The 22,732-nt window shown below is 33.4% G+C and overlaps 1 long non-coding RNA gene across 2 annotated transcripts in view; it reads right to left on the reverse strand.

Moving 5' to 3' along the window:
* LOC308509151 overlaps window positions 1-22,732 on the reverse strand; it is a 189,615-nt gene that overhangs the window by 128,944 nt on the left and 37,939 nt on the right. The window contains exon 2 of one of the 2 annotated variants that reach the window (XR_013995133.1): window positions 892-992. The exons of the other annotated variant lie outside the window; for it this stretch is intronic. This is a non-coding gene — a long non-coding RNA (uncharacterized lncRNA). The remainder of the gene's footprint in view (window positions 1-891; window positions 993-22,732) is intronic. 2 annotated transcript variants of the gene reach the window in all.

Genomic DNA, 22,732 nt, shown 5'->3' on the forward strand with positions numbered 1-22,732 from the left:
ATTATATTATATTATATTATATTATATTATATTATAAATTATATAAATTATATTAATTATATTAATTCTATTATATTATATTATATTATTAAGCAATCTCAATTTTGTTCATCATTGCTATTGTTTATCAGAAGTAAAGCCTGATTCGGGGGCGGGGGGGAGGTGGAAAACTTTAGTTTTGAACTCAGGGCCATAGGAATCAATCTAAAGGGACATGTATAGTGCACAGTGATTGGATTCTCTTACCTCCTGGGCAAATATAAAAATACTGTTTAAAATTGAAGTTCCTAGTTTCCATCAACATTGATTTGAATGAGAACCTTTGGAGGTAGATTCCCTGGCTAACGTAATTTTCAAAAATACCTTTGGATGATTCTTAGGTGCATCCATATTGACAAACACTGGCAATACCTTCTTCTTTCTTAAAATAATCGAATAGAGATCCTAGAGGCGGTGTGGTCAGAAAAAAACATCAATATTTCCTCATTACAAATCACTCAGCTAGCTCTATCCTTAATCAAAAGTACCTGACAGTAGTTCGTGGGGGTTGCACATCAACTGCATGGTGAAACCAAGAATTCCATGAAAGATAAGAGCTGCCAACATGCACAGGTTTATCATTTCAAGCTGCTAGGTATCTTGACCGCTCATCTTTCAAAATACGAAAATATAACAATGTGCTACCTTCCCATAAAGCTTCAGCATTACCGAGGAACTCCTAATTGTTTTATTACGTGAGTGATCACAAACGCTATACTTTTCAAAGGATGACAGCACAACACTGAAACAAAATGTGTTACCATTCAGCAATGACAAAGAATGTTAGAGCTCCTCTCCTAACCAGCGTATTTATTGGTTGTCAACAAGTAATGACAGAAGATGAAAGCCCACCTGCAAGAGTCTAAATCACTGGCCCAAGCTTCTGCTGTGTCCCTCATTTTAGGGACTAGCTCAGCAGATGTTTGCAACACCAGCAACAACAGACTTGACATCTATAAAGGAAATAAAGTAGGGACGAGAGAGATCTAATTAAAGAGAAGAAAGATATGGAAAGTGTATACTTACAAACCTTACAAAGAGAACATAATATCCTAAATCCAAAGGTCTATAGAACACTGCTAAGACTAATATTTCTGATAAAATAATATGGACATTAATCAAAAAGCCATTTCCAATTTAGTCTGTCTTGACATGCCAACACGTTTAATATCATCTGATATGTTGTTTTTTTCTTTCCTTCTGTGTGTTTTGAATGTATCCTAGAAAGAGTTAAAAAAGAAACATTTTGTAATCTGAGTCTCTCTAATAAACAAAATAACCAGAAGGAATCTGACTCATATTTTGATAGCTGAATGATTTCTACTCCAAATAAAAATATCAAGATTTTGTCATAATTTTAAAAATAAAATTTGGATAAAAAGAAAGGTCACTATGTGTAGAAAGATAGAAAGGGCTAAATTAAAAAAACTGGTTAATACTCTTGTTCATGTAAGGAGTTCCAGCATTGGTTTTGACATATACTAAAATAAGATTGTTTCACTGCAGTTATTATTATTATTTCTAATCAATTCTCTTCTGTGGAACTCCTTGTAAATAAACTATGATGTAAATTTGATAGTATGTTTTGTGAATTATTACACCAAAACCTTAACAATATTATCAAACATTGTCAACACCTACAAGAAAAAGTTTACAGTGTTCAAATCATTTTACATATCAAACTCTCATGAAAAACACAAAGTAATATACTGTCTTAATTTTAAAATGGCACAAGATGATTGAGCAGCTTGCCCAAAGTTACACAGCTAGGAAATAGGATTCAAACTCAGCATCTCAAACCATGATTATTGTAGAACAAGTTGGCAAACAGTATGAATCTCGAAATCGATTTTCTGTTTGTGTTGATACTTTTTTCTGTGAAAGTCAAATTCAATAAATAAATAAACAAAGAAACAATCAGTGAAGACAAACTTTTTGTTGACATTGTTAAAATCCAATTCCACATTCAGAGGATTGATTTGGGAAAATTGGGGATGTAGAAGTCACTGTCATTTGCCTGCCTGCTTGCCTCTTCCAGTTCCCAAACCACATAGTTAAATATATAGTCACTTTGCTCTAAACAAATCTCTAACTTCACAAGGGGTTTCACAGAATGCTAAAATAAAAATCTTTTGAATTGTAAACACTTAAAATAATTATGTGTCCTATAGCTTTGGGGGGATTTCAGGCTATGAACTGTAAAGTTGGAGGGTTCAGCCCATCTAAAATGCCAGAAATAATTATTACAGAATTTCAAGCTGAAATTAACCAAGAACAACACGTTTTCTCTTAGATTTGATAGAGCACTTTGAGAGAGTCTAATCTGGGTTTCAATTTTGTATACGAATCTTGTATTAAAAAAATAATACTACAAGAAGTGTTTGTAACTAAATTGAAGTCCCTTGGCAAGATGCTTAAATGGAGTGCACTGTTTAAATCAGTGTTCATTCCCTATGATGGCAGCTTTATTTGATATGTACTCTGCCAACCATTTTGAAATTACAAGTATCAAAACAGAGAATTTAGCACGTATGACAATATTCAACCCAAAGCCGTTTATTATTTTCTACTAATAGCAACATATCTATAAGGTTGGAAACAACTTCACTCAAATGCCTTCATTATAAAATGCAGTATTAATCTAGTATTAACTCTCTTACGGTTAATATACATTCAGTAGGTTCAAAATATTCAAATTTACAATTATATTTTTAGTGTATTTGTTTTCTTCAACTTTCAAGGTCTGTATCATACAGGGAAGGGCGTACTTCTAGATTGAAATATAGGTATCCCCCATTATCCAAAAGTAGAGTATTCCTATGAAATCTCTTGTAAGCTAAAATGGTGTAAAGCAAAGAGAAAAATTACCATTCTTTTACTTGGAAAATTTTTTGAACATTCCTAGACAAGAAAGGTAACCTACCAAATCATATCAAATAGCACATGAAACCTAAAATAACACTAACATACGGTAAACACAGTGACACTCTAGTTGCAAAACAAACACTAAACGCTATTTTTGTTTTCTGTCCTTTTTCCTAAAAGTAAAAATCCTTTTGGATTTCCTTCAGTTAGTGAAAAGAGGTACTAATGTAGGTCTTTCATAAAAGTGCAGTGCCATAACATGAGCTCTCGAGACCCAGGGGATATCTGTATATCAAAGTAAACTGACAGCCTGAAATAATCAGACCAGAGGACTTCTAACTTCAGTGCTGACATGTAAACACTTGGGAGCTGTCCTTCTGTCCTCACCGCTACCATCACAATAAGATGAAGAAAAGGGAAAACAATGACTTTCTTCGACTCATCAGAAAACTGAAGTATCAGGGCAAAAAGTAACAACAAACAGCCATTACTGGTTTTCAAGCTGGGCAATAATAAGATAAAGAGAGTATTTTAAGAACATTATTCTAACAGCAGTATGTCGGATAAATTTTTGTCAATAACATAATTGAGAGTTTATTCTCATTAAGACATTGCTAAAAGCTACTGGAGATAATGTATTGTGATATAACAATGCATAAATTGTTTTTATCCAACCTGGTCATATTTTCCAATGCCATCAATGATTTCTTAAAATAAATATTATTTTGTGTTTTTCCTTTTTCCTTTTTTTTTTTTTTTGGTTTGCTTGCATATTGGCTTTTGTTTCTGTTCTTTAAATCAAACTTTTCTAAATACTATACCACTTAACGGGGTGGTTGAATTTTTTGCCTTTTCCCATGTTTTATAGCCAAATGGGTTACATTTGACTTAATTTCCAGTCCATTCACTCTTATGAGACACAATTTTCCCCATAAAATAAATGTATTTTCCAATTAGTCAACACATTATTATACTTGCCCTAATATAGAGGCCATTCATTCATATGTATCACCGTTTTCGCCACAAAGGATATTTATGTATTTCCCAGTCATGTAGGGGTGCACTTTTATTTTCTTATAAAGGAGATGAAGGTTAAAAATAGTGTTGCTAGTTAAGTCTGAGGTAGATATGAGTATGTTTGAGATAGAATTACATTAAACATCCTACAATGCATTAAGAAGTAATTATGGTTTCTTAGCATAGGTGATAAAAATATTGTTTCAATGAATGAAAAAATAATGAATACACATACATAATTGTGGTTTTGGGTAAGCAAGAAATTCATGATGAATATCACAAGGAAATGAAGTAACAAAAAATTCAATGAATACGTCAAACTACATTTAAAAAAATCACAAGTTGAATAGAAGATAATATTTTGCTGTAATTATGCCATTAAGTTTCAAGTATTTTTTGATCACAGTTTACATTGGGGTGGGTAGGTGTTTTTCAGAATGAAAGTAAAGAGGGCACATTAAATAAGTACTAAGTACAAAGGACTAATTAGAAACAGGTCAAATAAATATTTCATAAAGTTGCTGCTCCTCATCACAAGGTGAAGTGAGGTAGGGATTTTCTTTCAAATTTAAATTTCTGTTTGTACTTAACTCTCCAGAGGGAAGAATCAAATAATTTGCCTATATTGGTAAATGGCTGCACATTAATGAAAAGGAGTAGTTGTTTTGTTTCGTTTTTTGTTTCATTTGTTTTGTTTTGTTTCATAGAATTGATTCAATTGGTCTTGGTTTTATCTTTAATTGTATGTAAAACTTTATTTCACATTATTTTCTAAATCAAAATATTTTTGACTATCCAGTTAACAAAGTCAATGGTTGCTACACTTCAAAACTCAAGACATGGAAACAAATCATCAAATATATATATATATATATATATTTATATATATATATATATATATATATATGTATATATATATGTGTATATATATATGTGTATATATATATGTATGTATGTATATAATTTTGTTTCTTCTTTACAGTTATACAGCACTCTACAAGAGACATATATTTAAAACTTAAATCTTTTCCATCTAGAACACAAACAAAGATGATTCTAGTTCCAGACAAAATGAATAATAGACACTGGATATACCCTTTTGCCTGATGCAACTAAGCAAACTTAAAAACAACAACAACAACAACAACAACAAAACAGGCAATATTTAGACATTGAACATCAGGCAAATAAAAACAGTGATCCCTACAAGAAAGGACACAAGCAAGGTAGCCTTACGGTCACTCCAGTTCCCTGACTAGAGTTTCCAGACTGCAGCACAGGTAGAAAGAATGCAGGCAGAGTCTAGCAGTCTCCTACAGTCAAAGAGATAGAGCTAGGAATTCATAGATTCTGTCTGATTTCAGGACAGAGAAGCCATGAGAAGAAAGATGCACAGAGTGAGAGCTTGGCAGAACTTCGAGGATCCTCCTTGGACTTATAGCTTAGCATTCATCATTGAATTAATGTGAAAAAAACTACCCAAGGCTGGAGAATGAACCACACAAAAAAGCAAAGAGAAGAATTCTGAGATCTTATTCGGGGTCAAGAATATTCATGCTCCCACCAACCAGTGTCGATAAAATCTCATAATCCCTGGGATAGCAGGGAGAGTACTCAAAAAGCAACACTTCTTTATGGGGGGCAAAATAATCCCTAGACAAATGGGCCCTGTATTTCCACCTAACAGAGCTTAAAATTCAAAGTTCAGATAGACTATACTATAGAATAAAGCTGAAGACTATAACCCAGTAATTCAAAAGTACATGGCACCCAAAAAGGTAAATATCTGACACTCAATAAAAAGTCACCAGACATTCAAAGAAGCAGGAAAATATGAATTACTAATCAGTACAAGTAAATGCAAAAATGACACACATGACAGAATTAGTAGTCAAGGACATTAAATCAGTATTATAATTGTTTTCCATATGCTCAAATAAATAAAGGGAAGATGAATCATATTAAGCAAAGACAAGGAAAATATATGCAATTTGAATATGAACATGAAAAATATGCCATAAAAATGCAATATATAGGATCAACAACAGATTTATATAATTCAGAAGAAAAGATAATGAATTTGAAGATGCAGCTATAGAAACTATCCAAAATGAAATTCAAAGAGATAACAGACAAAGGAAAAATGAACAAAGCATTTGTGAACTAAAGAACAATTTCAAGCAGCATAATATATATGTAATAAGAGTCATGACCGAAAGGAAACAGAAAAAAACATTTGAATAAATAATGTCCAAATAGTTTCTAAATTTGATGAAAGCTATATGCTCAGAGTTTCAAGATATTCAATGAATTTAAAGCACAACAAACATGAAAAAATTTATATGAAGACACACGAATATGAAATTGCTAATGACCAATAATTAATATCTCAAAAGCAACCAGAAAATAGCATATCGGGTACAGAAAAACAAAGATTAAAAATGACAGCAAACATCTCCTTAGAATCAATCAAGCCATAATACAGTAAAGTAGTATATTTAAAGTACAAAAAGAAAAGGAAAATAAAAAACTGTCACAGGAATTAACTCTTGATAAAAAATACTTCAAAAATACTTCAAAAATCATGTTGCAATAAACACTTTTAAACATACAAAAGCTGAAAGAATTCTTCACCAGTAGAACTGCATCATAAATGTGAAAGGAAATACTCCTTGCAACAGAAAAATGATACCAAATGGAAATCTGGATCTTAACAAAGGGATTAAGAGCACTGGAAATGCTGAGTACGGGAATAAATATTCTTTCTTTCCAATTTCATATATAATTGACTTTTTAAAGCTGAAATAGTACATTGATTATGGGCTTATAACACATGTAGATACGATTTGTATGATAATGACACAAAATTCTGGAGTGGAGGATTCGCTCAAAAGAAACAGAATATACAAGTTAACATAGAATATTTATCAAGACTGAACATAAGAGGTTGGACAATTATGTTTGCGAACTCACCTAGAAAAAGTGCTACATATCTCATCGCTAAATATCACTACAGACACGCTTGGGAAGCTATGCACCAGCATAAGTGCCTAGTGTACCCTTCAAAGCAACTTTGGAACTCTTTTTCTGGAATGGTCATCAGAGCTATTGTCGTATTACCCTTGATGTCCTGAATGTCATCAAAATGTCTTCCTTTCAATATTCCCTTTATCTTTGGGTAAAGAAAGAAGTCACTGGGGATCAGATCAGGTGAGTAGGGAGTGTGTTCCAACACAGTTATTTGTTTACTGGATAAAAACTCCCTCACAGACAGTGCCCTGTGAGCTGGTGCATTGTCCTGAAGCAAGAGCCATGGATTCTTGGTGAAAAGTTCAAGTAGTCTGAACTTTTTCACATAGCCTTGTCAACACATCTAAATAGTAAACTTGGTTAACTGTTTTTCAGTTAGTACAAATTCATAATGAATAAATCCCTGTGATATCAAAATAGGTTGGCAGCATTGTTGAAATGAGTTCACGAACTTAATTGTGAGAATTCTTCAGTGCCATAAAACAAGTTTCAATAATATTTAAATTATTTAAATCATACATAGCATGGTCTTTCACTATAATGAAATTAGATTGCAAATCAATAGAAGAAAGATCACTGCAAAATATCCAAATAGTTGGAAAGTAATATATTTCTAAAACAGAAATCAAGAGGGAAATTGGGAAGTGTTTTTAACAGAATGGAAATGAAAACTCAGCATATCAGAATTTTTAGAGACCACTAAAGCAGTACTTAAGGGAAACATTACATTTAAATGAGTATTAGAGTGAAAAAAAAAAGGTTGCATATCAATGTTTTCATCTTTCAAATACAAATACAAGACTCAATTAAGCCTATAGTAAGCAAAAACAAACAAACAAACAAAAAACAGAAACAACTCAAGAGAAATTAAATGTAACCAAAATCTGGGTCTTTAAGAATATGAATAAAATTGATAAACCTCCAGCCAAAATTTGTCAGGAAAAATAAGAAGACATAAATTATTATCAGAAATGAGAAAGGTAACATCACTATACATTCTACATATTTTAAAAGGATAACAAGAGAATATTATGAAAAATCTTCTGCCATTTAATTCAACAACTTAGATTAAGTGGAAAAATTATTTGAAAGATATATACTACCAAGGCTCACTCAAGAAGAAATATATGAGATAAATTGATCTGTATTTATTAAACAGAAATTGTAGTTATATTTGTAGTTAAAAATTTGAATTTGTAGTTAAACAAATCTTCCCACAAAGAAAATCCCAGGCCCAGATGGGTTCACTGCCAAATTCTACTAAATATTTAAGGAAGAAATAATATCCATTAAACAGTGTGGAAGTTTCATAGAGTTACAACAGAGATCCAAGTCCATAAATAGACCCATCCATACAAACACCTTATTTTTGACCAGTTTTGACAGTTGATTTTTGCTAAGACAATTCAAAGGTTAAAGGTTAATCTTTTCCCCACAATTTACTGAAAAAACTTTAATCCATACCTACCATCATATATAAAATTAAATTAAAATAGATTTTTTAACTAAATGTAAAAACCTAAAACTCTAAAATGTGTAGAAGAAAACACTGGAGAGACTATTTGTGAATTTTGAATCAGGCCATAATTTATTTAATATTACATCAAAAGCATGTTACACAAAAGGAAAAAAATATATAATGTGTACATTATCAAGATTAAAAACTTCTGCTCTTCATAAGATGTAAAATACTGCTAAGAGGACAAAGAGACAAACTATAGTATGAGAAAAATATTTGCGGTTATATAGTTAATAAAGGACTTGTGTCCAAAATATACAAAGAACTCACACAAAGAAAGCAAACAACGCAAATAATAAATGGGAAAATATTTGAATGGACCCCTTGCCAAAGAAAATAATAGAGATGGCAAATAAGGATATAAAAAGATGTCAACATGATTAGGAAAATGAAAATTAAAGCCACCGTGAGATACATATATCACTCCATACCTATTAGGAAGTCTGACATTACACACTGACCATTCCAAGTAAGGATATGGAGCAACTAGAACTTTCATACACTAGCAGTGGGAATAGAAAAAGTACAACCACTCTGGAAAGTTTGGTGGTTTCTTAAGAAGTTAAAACACCTATCATATGACCCAGCCATTCACCTTCCAGTTATTTCCCAAGACAAATAAAACAAGTGTCTGTATAAGATTTGTACCTAGATATTCATAGCAGATCTGTAGTAGTCTGAAACTGAAAGTGGCCCGAATATGCAGACATGGGTAAATGGAAAAATAAATTGTGGTATATCTATATAATGAGATACTACTAGGAAATAAATGGAATAAACTCTTGACATACATGAAAACCACAACTTTCAAAATAATTACGAGAAATAAAACAGGTCAGATAAACAATATTAACATACTCTATGTTTTCATTTATGTAATATTTTAAAATATGAAAAACTCATTATATTGACAGAAAACAGATACGCAGTTATCTTGAGATGGGGCAAAGGGTAAGGGAAGGGCAGGAAGAAGAAGACACTACAAAGGGGCATAAGGACACTTGAGGGCTAATGGCTTTATGTATTATCTTGAGAATGATCATTTCACAAGTGTATACATATTTCAAAAGTTGTCAAATAATAGATTTCAAATACGTGCAGTTTTTTGAGAGCCATTTATACCTCTATAGAGCTTTAACAGAGCTTTGACAGGACATCTTCTTTTAGTTTTAAATCTAATTTTCTTATCCTTTTTAAAAGATTGATATATTGGGAGAGTTGCTTTTTCTGCCTGTATTTCTTTCCTCACCTTGTTTTCACCCCTTTCTTAGTCCATGCCAGTCTGGCTTCTGTCCCAAGCTTTTGTCAAAATTGTTCCAAATAAAGTAACCAGTGCACTCTATTATTCAATCCAAATTACTTTTTCCTTTCCTGTCTCACTTCACTTATCAACAGTATTCGACACTGTTAACCATTTCCTGTGTTTTTTTTTCAAGCACTCTTTCTGCTTTGCTACTAAAAACTCATCTCCATCTGTTTTTCATCCCTCATTTGGCCAATCTCATTCTCCAATGTTGGGTCAGTCATCTTACCCTGTTCATTAAATGCTGGTGTTCCTATGAATTAGATATAACACAATCACCCCCATTTTTCTATTCTTAATCTTCAACCCGTTTTATTTTGACAAGCATCTCTATACTCCAAACTATTTCAATATATTTTTCATGGCCTAGAGTTCCCCTCTGATTAAGTCCTGCATATTCATGTTTACATGGATACATAAAAATACCTCAAAGCTTTAAATCATCTGTTTGTATTCCTTTTGTTCTTCACAATGTAGCCAGTATGGAGTTTTAAAAATGCAAATTCAATTTGCCACCCACTCCTGAAAACACATCAATGGCTTCCCAATGATCTCAGGTTAAATTTTAAGTATTTAGCGTTATCTATAACATAACCTTGCCTTTATATACAGGTACTTGTGGACCATCTTTTATATCCCGCTTCTAATTCTTTGAAATCCAGACATATTGACCTTATTTAAATTACACGAATATTGCTCTCTCTCAAACAAATCTTTCATATCCTTTCTCACTGGCTGGCACTCACACAAGCCCTGTCTGCTTTTCATTTTTTTAACCTCTCTTCCTCAGATCTCAGCTCAAGTGAATTTTAATTAGGAAAGGCTTTTGGTTTCCTGTTATCTGATCTGGAAGTAGCCTGTTTCTATTTCTCTTGGCAGATTTAACACATTTTGATTATAAGGAGATATGTTTGTTTATTGATTATATACGCCACTAACCTGAAAACCCCGCAAGGCCACAACCATAAACTATTTCACTCATTAACTGTTTCCTCATTGCTGTGACCAATGTCTGACACCAATAGTAGGTATATGAAAAAAATAAACTAATATTGTGGGTGCTGTAGTAAGAATTATCACAGTTACCTCATTTAATAATTTATACAGGAAACAATGTTATACTCTAAAGAGCACAGGCTTGGAGACAAAAAGATAGAAGATGAAATTCAGCATCCACCACTTCTCAGATGTGTGACTTTAGATAATTTATTCAACTTTCTAGGCCTAAATATCCCTCTTCTTTATAATGGGTATAATTAATAACATCTATCCCTTCAGGCTTTTATGTATAATAAATTCAATGACCAATAAAAAACTCCAAATAGAGATCCTGTAAAACTAAAGGCCAATATATTTTAAATATTATCATACAAATTAAAAGAAACAAAAATAAAAGGCAGTTGCAGGCAATGAGATAGTTCTTGTATAAATTTCAAAAAAGTTAAACAAGAAGTGGTTATGTCTCAATGGTAGGCTTTCAAAAGTAATATTTAGCTTAAGAATTTGTATGCAGTAAACCCAGTTTAAGGAATCACCAGGCCGCGTTTTGACAGCATACTGACGTAATATCCATTTGATTGTTTTAAATTCTACTTACCTTTCATTCTTCAATTATTTTTCAATAATATTTAGATGGAAGGTGTGATTTTTTTCATATCTCTTACAATTACATATAACTACCCATCTAAATCTTTATATCACATTATTAATTATCTAATAATTACATTAGCTCCCAGTTTTATTGGCATGCTTTCACTGATTTAAGAGCAAGTTATACAATGGAGTATTACGCAGCCATAAAGAAGAAAGAAATCTTATCATTTGCAGCAACATGGATGGATCTAGAGAACATTATGTTAAGTGAAATAAGTCAGAAAGAGAAAGACAAGTACCATATGATCTCACTTATATATGGAATCTAAAGAAAAGACTATGTGAATGAACTAATCAGAGACAGTTTTGGGGACGCAGAGAAAAAACCGAGAGTGGTTAGATGGGTGTGTGGGAGGGGGTTGGGGATAAGGGGAAAGGTGAAGGGATTTGGAAGCAGCTGGTAACCACAAGATGGCCTCAGGGTTTTTTTTTTTTTTTTTTTTTTTTTGAAAATTAATTCGGGGAAGGTATTCTATAATGTTGTGGAGATTTTGTTGGGTATCCGATGGGCATGCGTCCTGTTTGGGAGACCACCTCAGGGATGCTGTGGATACCTGATCATGGCATTGGACACCAGAGGCTGGACATTAATGAATGCCAACTATAATTTTATATATATAATGTGATGGTTCGGTGTGAGGTCGGAGGGATAGTGGATGGGGGGAGGGGGGTTCACAGTGTGAGGGATATGGATGATGAACGTCTAAGTATTACCTTGTTTTGTACACCTGAAACTAATAAATGAATAAATTTATGAAAAAAAAAAAAAGAGCAAGTTATAATTAATACATAATAATTAAATAATAATTAATGTCATAAAGAAATATGTGGATTAAAGTCGTATCATTAATATTGCAGTTACTCAATAACTAGCCATGCATATTTTCAGCCATCATTCTTTGGATAATATTTTGATGGATATAATAATAAATTTGGTCATTTTTTTCTTTATTACGGAAAAGGAATCAGACTATCACTTCCTTAGCTTTGGAATGAAACTTCAATTGCCAAAGGATTCCAAAAACATAACATAAAAATTGTTGGTAAGAAAGAAAAAGCAAAAAAGAAGTAGTTCAATATAAATGACATACTAGATTAGTAAAGCAACACTAAAAATACACTAAAAAGAACATGATGACCAAAAAAAAAATTTTTTTAATTCCTTTTTTTCTCAACAACACAAATGTTTCCATCAATAGGCCAACAAAGAGTGCCATTAAATACCAGTCATGAAAAGGTTAATATAATGATTCTATGTACCGTTAGTGTTTGTGATTCAAATGGTATATGAAAAACAGAAGTTAATAATTTAAAATCGTATATTTATAATGGAATTTTAATTTCATTATACTAAAATACAAGTATTGAATTCATTTTTTGTTTATTAAAATTCACATGACCTACAGTATAATAAATTTGTTGTATAGTTGATTAAAACAGTTCTATAATTTTCACCACATCTCCAAAAAGAGATGGAGTCTATTTCTCTTCCGCTTGATTCTGGGCTGGACTCAGCTTTTCTTGACCACCAGAACATAACAGCAGTGACACTGCATAACTTATGAGACTGGTTCTAAAGAGGTCTGCAATTCTACCTTCATATGGTTAGAAAGTTTCTTCTTGGAATCCATCTACCACACAAAGAATTTCAAGGCAGACAGGGAGTTCCAATGAAGAATACTGTGTTTCCCCAAAAATAAGACCTACCCAGACCATCAGCTCTAATGTGTCTTTTGGAGCAAAAATTAATATAAGACCCGGTCTTATTTTAATAATATAAGACCCAGTCTAATATAATAAACTATAATATGCTATGCTATGCTATGTTAGAATAGAATAGAATAGAATAGAATAGAATAGAATAGAATAGAATAGAATAGAATAGAATAGAACAGAACACCCGGTCTTATATTCATTTTTGCTCCAAAAGACGCATTAGAGCTGATGGTCCGGCTAGTTCTTATTTTCGGGGAAATGTGGTAGTCAAGGTGCCCCTATTAGCAGTGTCAGCTAAATGCCCAACCAACAGCCACCAACCATCACCAGCCATGTTGAATAAGTCATTTTATGTGGCTTAGTCCAGTGGAGCCTCCAGTCCCAGCTGGCACCATGGGAAGCAGATCTATCCAACCGAGTTCAGCTGTCTTAGTCTGTTCTGGCTGCTGTAGCAGAACAGATTGGGGGCTTATAAACAGACACATATTCCTTACAGTTTTGGAGGCCGGGAAGCCCAAGATCAAGGCAAGGCAGATTTGGGGTCTGGTGAGGGCTGCTTCCTGCATCACAGAAAGTCATCTTCTTGCTGTGTCTTCACTTGATGCAGTGTCAAAGGAGCTCGGAGGGGTCTCTTTTATAAGGGCACTTATTCCATTCATGAGGACTCCATCCACCCTCATGACCTAAACACCTCCCAGAAGCCCCACATCCTAAAACCATCACATTTTGGGTTATATCTCAACATATGAATTTTAGGGGAACACAAATGTCCAGTCTATAGTACCAGTCAACCCACAGCATGAAGAGAATAATAAACTATATTGTTGTTTAGAACCACTAAGTTTACGGGTGGCTTGCTATGCAGAAGCAGAAACTAAAATAGAGGGTAAAAGTTCGACTGTGATTTAAAATGAACAGTGACTCTGGAGTCAGATTTCCAGCTTTTAGCCCTTGGACTGACAGCAGTTGTATGACCTTGGTCAATTCACAATTCACTCCATTGCTCTGACTCGTAGTTTCAATAGAAATCACTTTATGCATTGTTATAAGAGAAGAATTCCTGTAAAGTACTTACACAGTGACTGGAACTTGGTAAAAAGTTCAGTAAATGTTGGCTGTTGCTGTGTGGATGCTATTGATGGTGATGATAACCGGTGTGTATGAAATATTATCTAAGAGGCTTCACTCTGCTGAGGACCTTTGAAGTTGGGCAGGTAATGGAGAAATAATAAAGCACAAAACCAGAGTGAACTTATGTTCCAATATACTTATTTCAAAGGATATGTGTTTTTAAAAGCTGTTATTTTAAATAACAGCAATATTGTTAGACAGAAAGGTAATTTTGACATTGAGTAAGTAAAGGTATTATTTATGTTTCATAAATTATTATTTTAGAACAAGTGCATTGCCCTTTGCTTCTTTTTCTATAAATATTCAAACGGATGCAATTATTAAGGTTCAATCATGAACCTTAAATACCTAAAGTTGGTTGACTAGAGTTTGACATGATGACAGAATTTATGTCACTGCTTATCTAATAATAATAATTGATTTGGTTCTTTAACATAAAACTGGTTATCAAATCCAGTATGCCATACACGTCTCAATAATATTTCATTACATGCCTAATTTTGTTCTTCATTTCTCTGATTAAATTTTAGTTTCTGACAAAAACTCTAATTTATACTGGGCAGTCAGAAAATCCTTTTCCCTTTTATTTATATAATTTTTAAAAAACACCCCAGTGGTATTCTCTAAATAGCTCTCCATTTTGATTTCACATATAGAATGGCTTTTGTTTTTCCTTAAGAGAAAATTAACATTAGATTGATAGTAATAACTGGTATTTATTTGTGTTACCCAAACAACAAGTATTTTTCTCTTTATGTTTGACCAACTGCACTTTGTAAACCACTAATTTCACTTGCCAAGAGTCAAACTCATCATTTCCTCTGCCTTTACCCTTTCCAGCTCAGCAGGACACGTCTCTTCTCTCAGCCTCCATTACAGACTTGACTTATTCAATAGAGAAGGCCAGTCATTCTGATACATGATTATGAAAAACTTTGCTATTGCTTCCTACTGATCTATCCACCAATCCCCATGGACCTCTCCCTTCAATGTGCCCCTTTAGATTAGAGTTCTCTTATGCTTGACTAGCTTCTACAGGTTCCTGTAATAAACATACATCTAGAGTGATCCTAACAGATCATAGAAGAAATGCAAAAGGGAAGAAACTTCAGGGTAAATTTTATTTCTGAAGAGAATACAATTGTATTTACAAAGCTGACTAAAGAAAATACACATACTTGTTTATGAAAATTATCCAGCATTCCTAAAACCTCCATTTTATTTAGTGTAGATTTAAGGAAGCTACACAGACTAAGTCAGCCTAGTTTGTTTAGCTGTTTGTTTAATGTGTTTGTTCTCTTACTCAGAGTTTGTCTCACTTAGAAATGTCTTGATCAATGTGAAAGCTGCATTCAAATTGTTATTTTCTCTAATTACCTGAGTCAACAGAAAGATTAAAAAAAAGACAGTAAAAAAAATGTCACAGAACATGCCTAATATTTTTCAATGAGTAAACAGTAAATCCCAACAGAGCCAGAAGTATGATGAGAAAACTTACTTTAATGATAAAAACATAGGGATAAGTTAATTGGCCAATATCAACTAGCAAATTAATAACTAAAGTAGAACTCACAGTTAGTCCTCATTACCTAGTGCTAACTCCACAGTGGATGTCTGTACTAAAATACAATAATATACACACAAGAAAGAAACATGATAAATTTAACTTGGCTCTGAGAGCAAAACCACATCACCATGACAAATAGTTTTGATTTGATCATCAGTTCTTGGCTTCCACGTTCAGTAGAGACTAAAGTAAGGATGATGTGAGCTAAGCCGTCCATATCAATTAAGTGTCATTAGATTCACCTACTATACAGATAGGCATGGTCAGTAATGCTCCAATACCAAGCGGAAGTAGTATATATAGAACAGAACCCAAGGGGGGTTGCAGGAGACACTCACACTCTCAGTTCCATCTACTCTTGCTGCATTTCCATGTCTCCCTCAAATCACAACTGTGTCTCCACGAGTCCCCACATTCAATTCCACTTTAGACACGGGCCACATGTTGGCATTACCCAGATGGGAATTTCCACAGCAGTATCAGCACATCCGGGTGGCTCTAAAGGACCGTGCAGAAGGAAATTTGTGCCGTGGGCAGAATTACAAGCAGTGTATTTGGCTGGCCATTTCATCAGAAGGAGAGATGGCCAGAGATATAGATCTACAGAGGGCAGATATTCTTTCTCCCTGCACTTGGCAGGTAGAGAATGGGGTGTCCTTGGCCCATGAAGGACCACTCAGAGGCTCCTGGCTGAGGCTCTGAAATTTGAAATCAGATGCAGAGCCAAATCTGAGATTGTGTCAACTGTGGTGGAATCCAGTGTCCATGGTTAGCAGCAACAACAGTAAGAGTTAATTAAAAATAGAACCAATGGTGATGTTCTCCCGAGGCAATATCTCTGGGCTGTCCTGCTGACATGTGTCCTTGTCTAAGCCTAGCTCTGTAGCATTCCCTGAAATTCCCTAACAGACACCTTCCTAAAAATGACACTTCTGTTCAAGGTAACCAGAGTTGATTTACTTTTTGAAATCAAGAAATCTGAAAAATACAGTGTCTTCTGCCTCTGCATATAAAGATAACTATTATTATTTTTTATTCACCAAGAAATATGTTTATGAGTTTAATGCTGGGTCTATTTGACAAAGGAAAATACCTTCACTTCTAACAGATGACCATTTATCTATAGAGATTTGTTTCAGAGCTAGATTGACATTCTGGGATTATATTTCACAGGTAAGATAGTTAATAAAACATCTCATAAACTGCAAGGCACTAAAATATTATTTGAATGATTTTCCTAATAATATAATGTGAACAAATTTGATACGTGATTAGAAAATTTTTAAGTGCTGAAAGCATTATACACTAATTAGTATTTGGTAGCTGAAATGAATGTTTTACTTGAAAGGGAAATATGAAGATTTTTCAGAACATTATTGCTGTTGAAATAAAATGGAAATTAAAATTCAATCCATACTGTTTAATTGGTTTTAATACGAGCACATCTAAGTATAATAATGTGACAGAACTGTGCAATAATCAGCAAGCAATACATTTTTTAAATGCATAATTCAAAAGCAATAATAAATAATGGTTACCTTGTTTTGAATAATCTATGAACTATATGTATTGCTTCTGTTTATTTGAGTCTGGTTCAAAATATAAGTCAACTTAAGACCCAATAAGTTGCCATTTTCTTATTCTGATCTTCTCTTTCTTAAAAAAAAAAAAAAATATTTGTGGGGTGCAGGATTTCTACTTTCCTCTGAAATTGGAAGAAGCCTTTACTAAATTCATGTATAGAAAACTTAATTTAAAATTTAACGGAATCATTTACCATGTGAATTATTATAATTAAGCATATTAAGTGGGTCATGGCTCCAATGTTCAAAATACTTGAATATGAATACTGAAGATATTGCTCATCATTGAGCCAATGAAGAAAGTACCATCAAAGGGAGTAAGTGACTGAAAGGAATTGTGGTCGCCACAAATGTCAATGAAGCCAGAAATAGTCCTTTCAAAATCAGCTATGCTGCCAGTGAATGCAGAAAGGGCAAAGTGTATGAGTCATTGATGTAATCAAAGTCATAGTTGAATGGGCTACTAATCAATTAATAATACAAACTACAATATTCCAACTTTTTAGTTCACTTGGACATATTCAATTTAAAAGACCATATTCCGTGTATAATGAGAGAACATTTATATTATCGAAAATGTTTGTTTTTCTACCCTTTCCAAAGAGAAAATAAAAATGATCTAGAGCCATAGTCTGAACCTCACTGTGTACTTAAGGCATTAGAAATAATAAAGAACATTTTTCTTTTCTAATCTCCAGGCACACATTTAATCGGAATAATGTAACTGATGGATGTCCTCCACAAAAATACATAGAGGTGATGGACCATGCCCAAGTTGCTCATAAGGCACTTAATAAATGAGAGTGAGAGAGAGAGAGACAGAGACAGGATAATCAAGTATTTCAGAAGAAAGAAGGTGTAGGTAGAGAGACATAAAAATGTCAGAATTATTTTAAACTGTTTGATATAGAAATATGTAACAATGTCCTGGTATCTTTAAAGAGATAATGTAATTTGCAAACACTCTTAGGTCAGAATTTATGTACTAATTTTATCTCATTCAGAATCTAAATTAAAATAAGCTTTGACTGTGATTACATACTGATGCAAATGAGTTTGCTGGAGTTATGATAAAATATATACTTTGATAAAGTTAATTCCTATATCTAATACCCAAGAAATGGAGGCCGTCCCAGAGGGCGGGCCCACATCACAAATCTAAAACCTGAATCAGCCTTCAGTTTCAAGAAACACCGCCCAGGAAAACCTAAACTACACCAGTCACAATCCTCCAATGCAGCTTTAGCTAGCTTACCTTACCCTAAAAAAATAGGACCTTCTGTCCCTATAAGGAAACCCCTGACCTTCTAGACAGTCATGCCCTGTTCCCATGTTGCCGCTTCTCTCTGGGAAACTTGCTCGTGCCCAAAATCCCTAGTACAAAGTACATCACTGCTTTTGAGGCACTGTGCTACCCCAATCCATGGACGTTTCTCCTTAAATAAAAGATCAAACTCATTACTAAATTGTTCTAGCTTTATCATTTGACAGTTTATACCAATCAACAGGCTCATGTTGATGCTACCTAACACGCTTCAATGGGTACTTCAATGGGTACTGATGAAATTCTGAATTCAAAATTAAAATTATAACAAGGAAACAGTTTTTGACAGTCTCTCCTAAACACCCACGGAGATACCTATGAGAAAAGAAATAAAAAAGAATACTCTTTTTTGAAAGAAAAACTACTATGTAGTTTCCCTAAATTATAACATCTAAGATACAAAAAAAATCTAATCCCTCTTTCACATCTAAAATGGAAGCTTTAGAAACACAAAAGAAGGTAGAAGGATGCTTTATCCTTCTTCACTTCATTGCAGAAACTTTTACAGTGCAGCAATCATACTCTAAAAGCTGGCAGTGTTCCTAAAAGTTTCTGAGGAAGATATTGTCCATCTCTTACAAACCACCCTTCCTGTCCTATGTCATTAACATATATAATTTCCCTGAAATCAAAAATATTTTAAATAAAAACAAAATTTGGGTATTGGCAGTGTATTATTTTCTTATTGCTGCCATACCAAATCACCATACCTTCCTGACATGGGTCTCAATGGACTGAAATCAAGGTGTTGGCAGGACTAAGTCCTTTATGGAGGCTCTAGAGGGATAATCCATTTCTTGCATTTTCCAACTTCTGGAGGTTGCCTACCTTCCTAGCTTCATAGCCTTCTATCTTTAAAATCAGCATTGGCGGGTTGAACACTTGCCTAACATTATTCCAACCTTGCTTCTTTCATCACCTCTTCTTTTCGGACACTTCTGCATCCATCATTTAAACAACTCTAGTGGTCTCATAGGGCCAATCAGTATAATCAGGATAATTGTATTTTAAGTTCAACTGATTAGCAAACTTAATTCAATGTACAATCTCCATTCCCATTTGCCACGTAACTTAACATATCCAGGGATTCTAGGCATTTGGGCATGGATATCTTTGAGGGGCGGGGCCTTATTTTGTCTACCACAAGCCAATAACATTGCTTCCCGGAAACTATTACAAAATTCAATAATAGACTTAAACTAAAATTCTGGAGGAAATATTTTTGCAGGTTACATTTCCATGTACTCCAATAGTGTGTTCTAAAAGTAGTATAACTGGGATATGAGTAACCTACCTCAGGCCACAAAGCCACATGCTACATACCAAAGAAATAAATTGAAGCTGTAAATCAGACTTCCATTGACATGGTACACCAAGCTAATTTGAAAAGTTCTCTACCAATCTAAATGCAAAAGGATATATATTCTGGATAAAATTTAATATAAAAAATATTTTAAATGCATAGCTGAATTTGGAAAGAAAAGAAACGATAAAAAGTTCACACATAAAAGACAAAAAAATAAATAAAAAGAAAGAAATTCACAAGGGTCAGAAGTATGGGGGAAATTCAAAGCCTCTACAGAGAAAAGGAGCTGGCACCATGAAAGCTCATTAAAATGTGTCTTCACTATAAGCCTTAGGAGATATTGAATTGCGTTTTAATGTTCTCAGAAGGATGGAAGGTGCAATCTTGAACAGCCATGAGGCGGCAAACTGAATCGGAGAGATTTACCCAAAGCACAAAAGTGACGTTCTTCACATTAAAAAAAAAAAAAAAAAAAAAAAAATAGGGAAAAAAAACTCCATCACGGTCACAGGTAATACAGAATTATAAACCCAGGCCATCTGGCTATAGGCAACCTGCTCTTAACCACTATGATATGCCCAGTGAATTAATGCACTGCTCTCATTTTCTTGCAAAGAGGTTAACTTCCTGGAACTACTTTAATAGAATCCGTTATTTCAGAAGACGACTCTGCTTTATATTTGCTTAATTGAAAGACTCATTCAAAAGATACCCCTGAGGGGCAATAGTTGTCCCCTATGATGCTTTTACATTGCAACCCTAAGAGAAAATATTTGCTGATTTAAAATGGAAACACGCAAAGGAAGCCCTCTTCAAGACCTGAGGTTGTAAAAAATTATTGCTGTTTTCATACAGCTGAAGAGAATGTAACGCAACAGTTAAATTTAAGTATATTCAAAGTAAGCTCCAATTACATTATGAGAATTTTAATGATTATCTCACTAAATTTTGTGAATATGACACTTACATCTTGAAAAATTCTCACTAGCCAGTGAAATCTTTTTCATTCACAGGAGTTGGGCTGTCTGTGTTTTGAGAAATAGTAAATACAGCTCACATTTATTTTAGGATGTCAGAAAACAGTCCAGTTGACAATATTAATAGAGTGGAAAATAAAGGATCACTGAAGCTTTCCTGTCAAATATGACAACCTTCTAAATTACTTGTCAGAGGTGACCTGCACACAAGCTTAGATGAACTAGTTAGGCAAGTTAACAGTGAGTGTAAAAGTGAGATAAATTTCATAATTTCAATGATACTTATCACTGTACTAATCTCAGATTTGAGTAGAGAAAGTAGAGGAAAAGTTCACCTACTTCGTATAACCATCCAAGAATGAAAGGTATATTTATACAAGTTCAAAGAAAGAGGACTCTACCACACATTTAATGTAATCATGCAAACAAACACAGTGGGGATTTGTTTTGCTTCGTCATCAAATGAAAGGAATTGTTAACAGGATCTCAAATAAGTTATATGTATGGTAAAAAATCACACTATAAAGATGGAATTTACAATTGGGAATATTAACTTCTTTTCTACACTCAAACTTTAATTCCTGAAACCTAAGACTAGAAAATAAGTGAGGAATAGTTCCATGAGATAATCCATCACCCAAATGTATTATAATTGTTCAGCATATTTCTATATGCAAGATGAAAGTAATTCTTAAACCGTAAATAATATTTCATACAAGGTATAAGGATAAATTCCAAGGATAGACACGAGAAGTTAATTTATCTTTATAGCTAATATTTAATGAACATTTAAAAATGTTCTAGGCATTCTTTTGGCATCTTATATAAATTAGTCACTTATTAATCACAATTAACCTATGACAATGTCCTATTTCTAGTTCCATTTATTTAGTTGTAAAAACTACGGATCAGAAAATGTAGGAATTTTTGCACAGTGTTAAAAATAGAGACCAGATTAAAACACAGATATTAGACCCCACTTTCCTAGGTACCTACATAAGGAAGCTCTTCATGTTCCAGATTTTACATTATTGAACTTTTGTTTTGACAAAATTTTCCAGATATATTTCTAGTCTCCAAATCCATCAAGTGTCTACAGAAGTTTTAGGGGAAACTGTAAATTTTTTTGACCCTTTCTAAAATGATTATTAGAAAGCAGTGCAATTCTCCTTCCATTATATAATGCAGACTAATTTTTATGCTGGATAAGATATGTTGCATATGTGAATACACTTCAAGAAACTGAGCATCATGTGACACGGAAACACATACTTCAAGGGTGTCAAGACACAGCAGGAATTCAGCATGTAACAAATCACAGAAAAAGAAAAAAAAATCAGAAAATAAAATCTTTAAAATGCTGGCATATTCGGATTTCTTCTCATTGCCTCCCATGAAGTACACTTGTAAGACATTGCAGGATCACTTGAGCCCTCCATTTTCTGCACCTATAATATGCTATTATGCACATCAATTAAGCAAGAATATTCAGATTTCTCTCAATGCAAAAAAAAAAGTTATCAGCAGAAGAGGGAACGGATGTTCCTCATGGTTGCACAATAGTTGCTCTATAGACTCACAAGATTATAGTCAGAGGAAGACAAAAAAGTGAAGTAAATTGCTGCCATTTATGGAGTAGCGCTTAACACCTATGACTATGACATACTGCACTAGCTGTTTTAAAACATCATTTCATTTAGTG

This window comes from Rhinolophus hipposideros, assembly GCF_964194185.1.
Source record: "Rhinolophus hipposideros genome assembly, chromosome: 16".
In the NCBI taxonomy this organism is placed as follows: Eukaryota; Metazoa; Chordata; class Mammalia; order Chiroptera; family Rhinolophidae; genus Rhinolophus; species Rhinolophus hipposideros.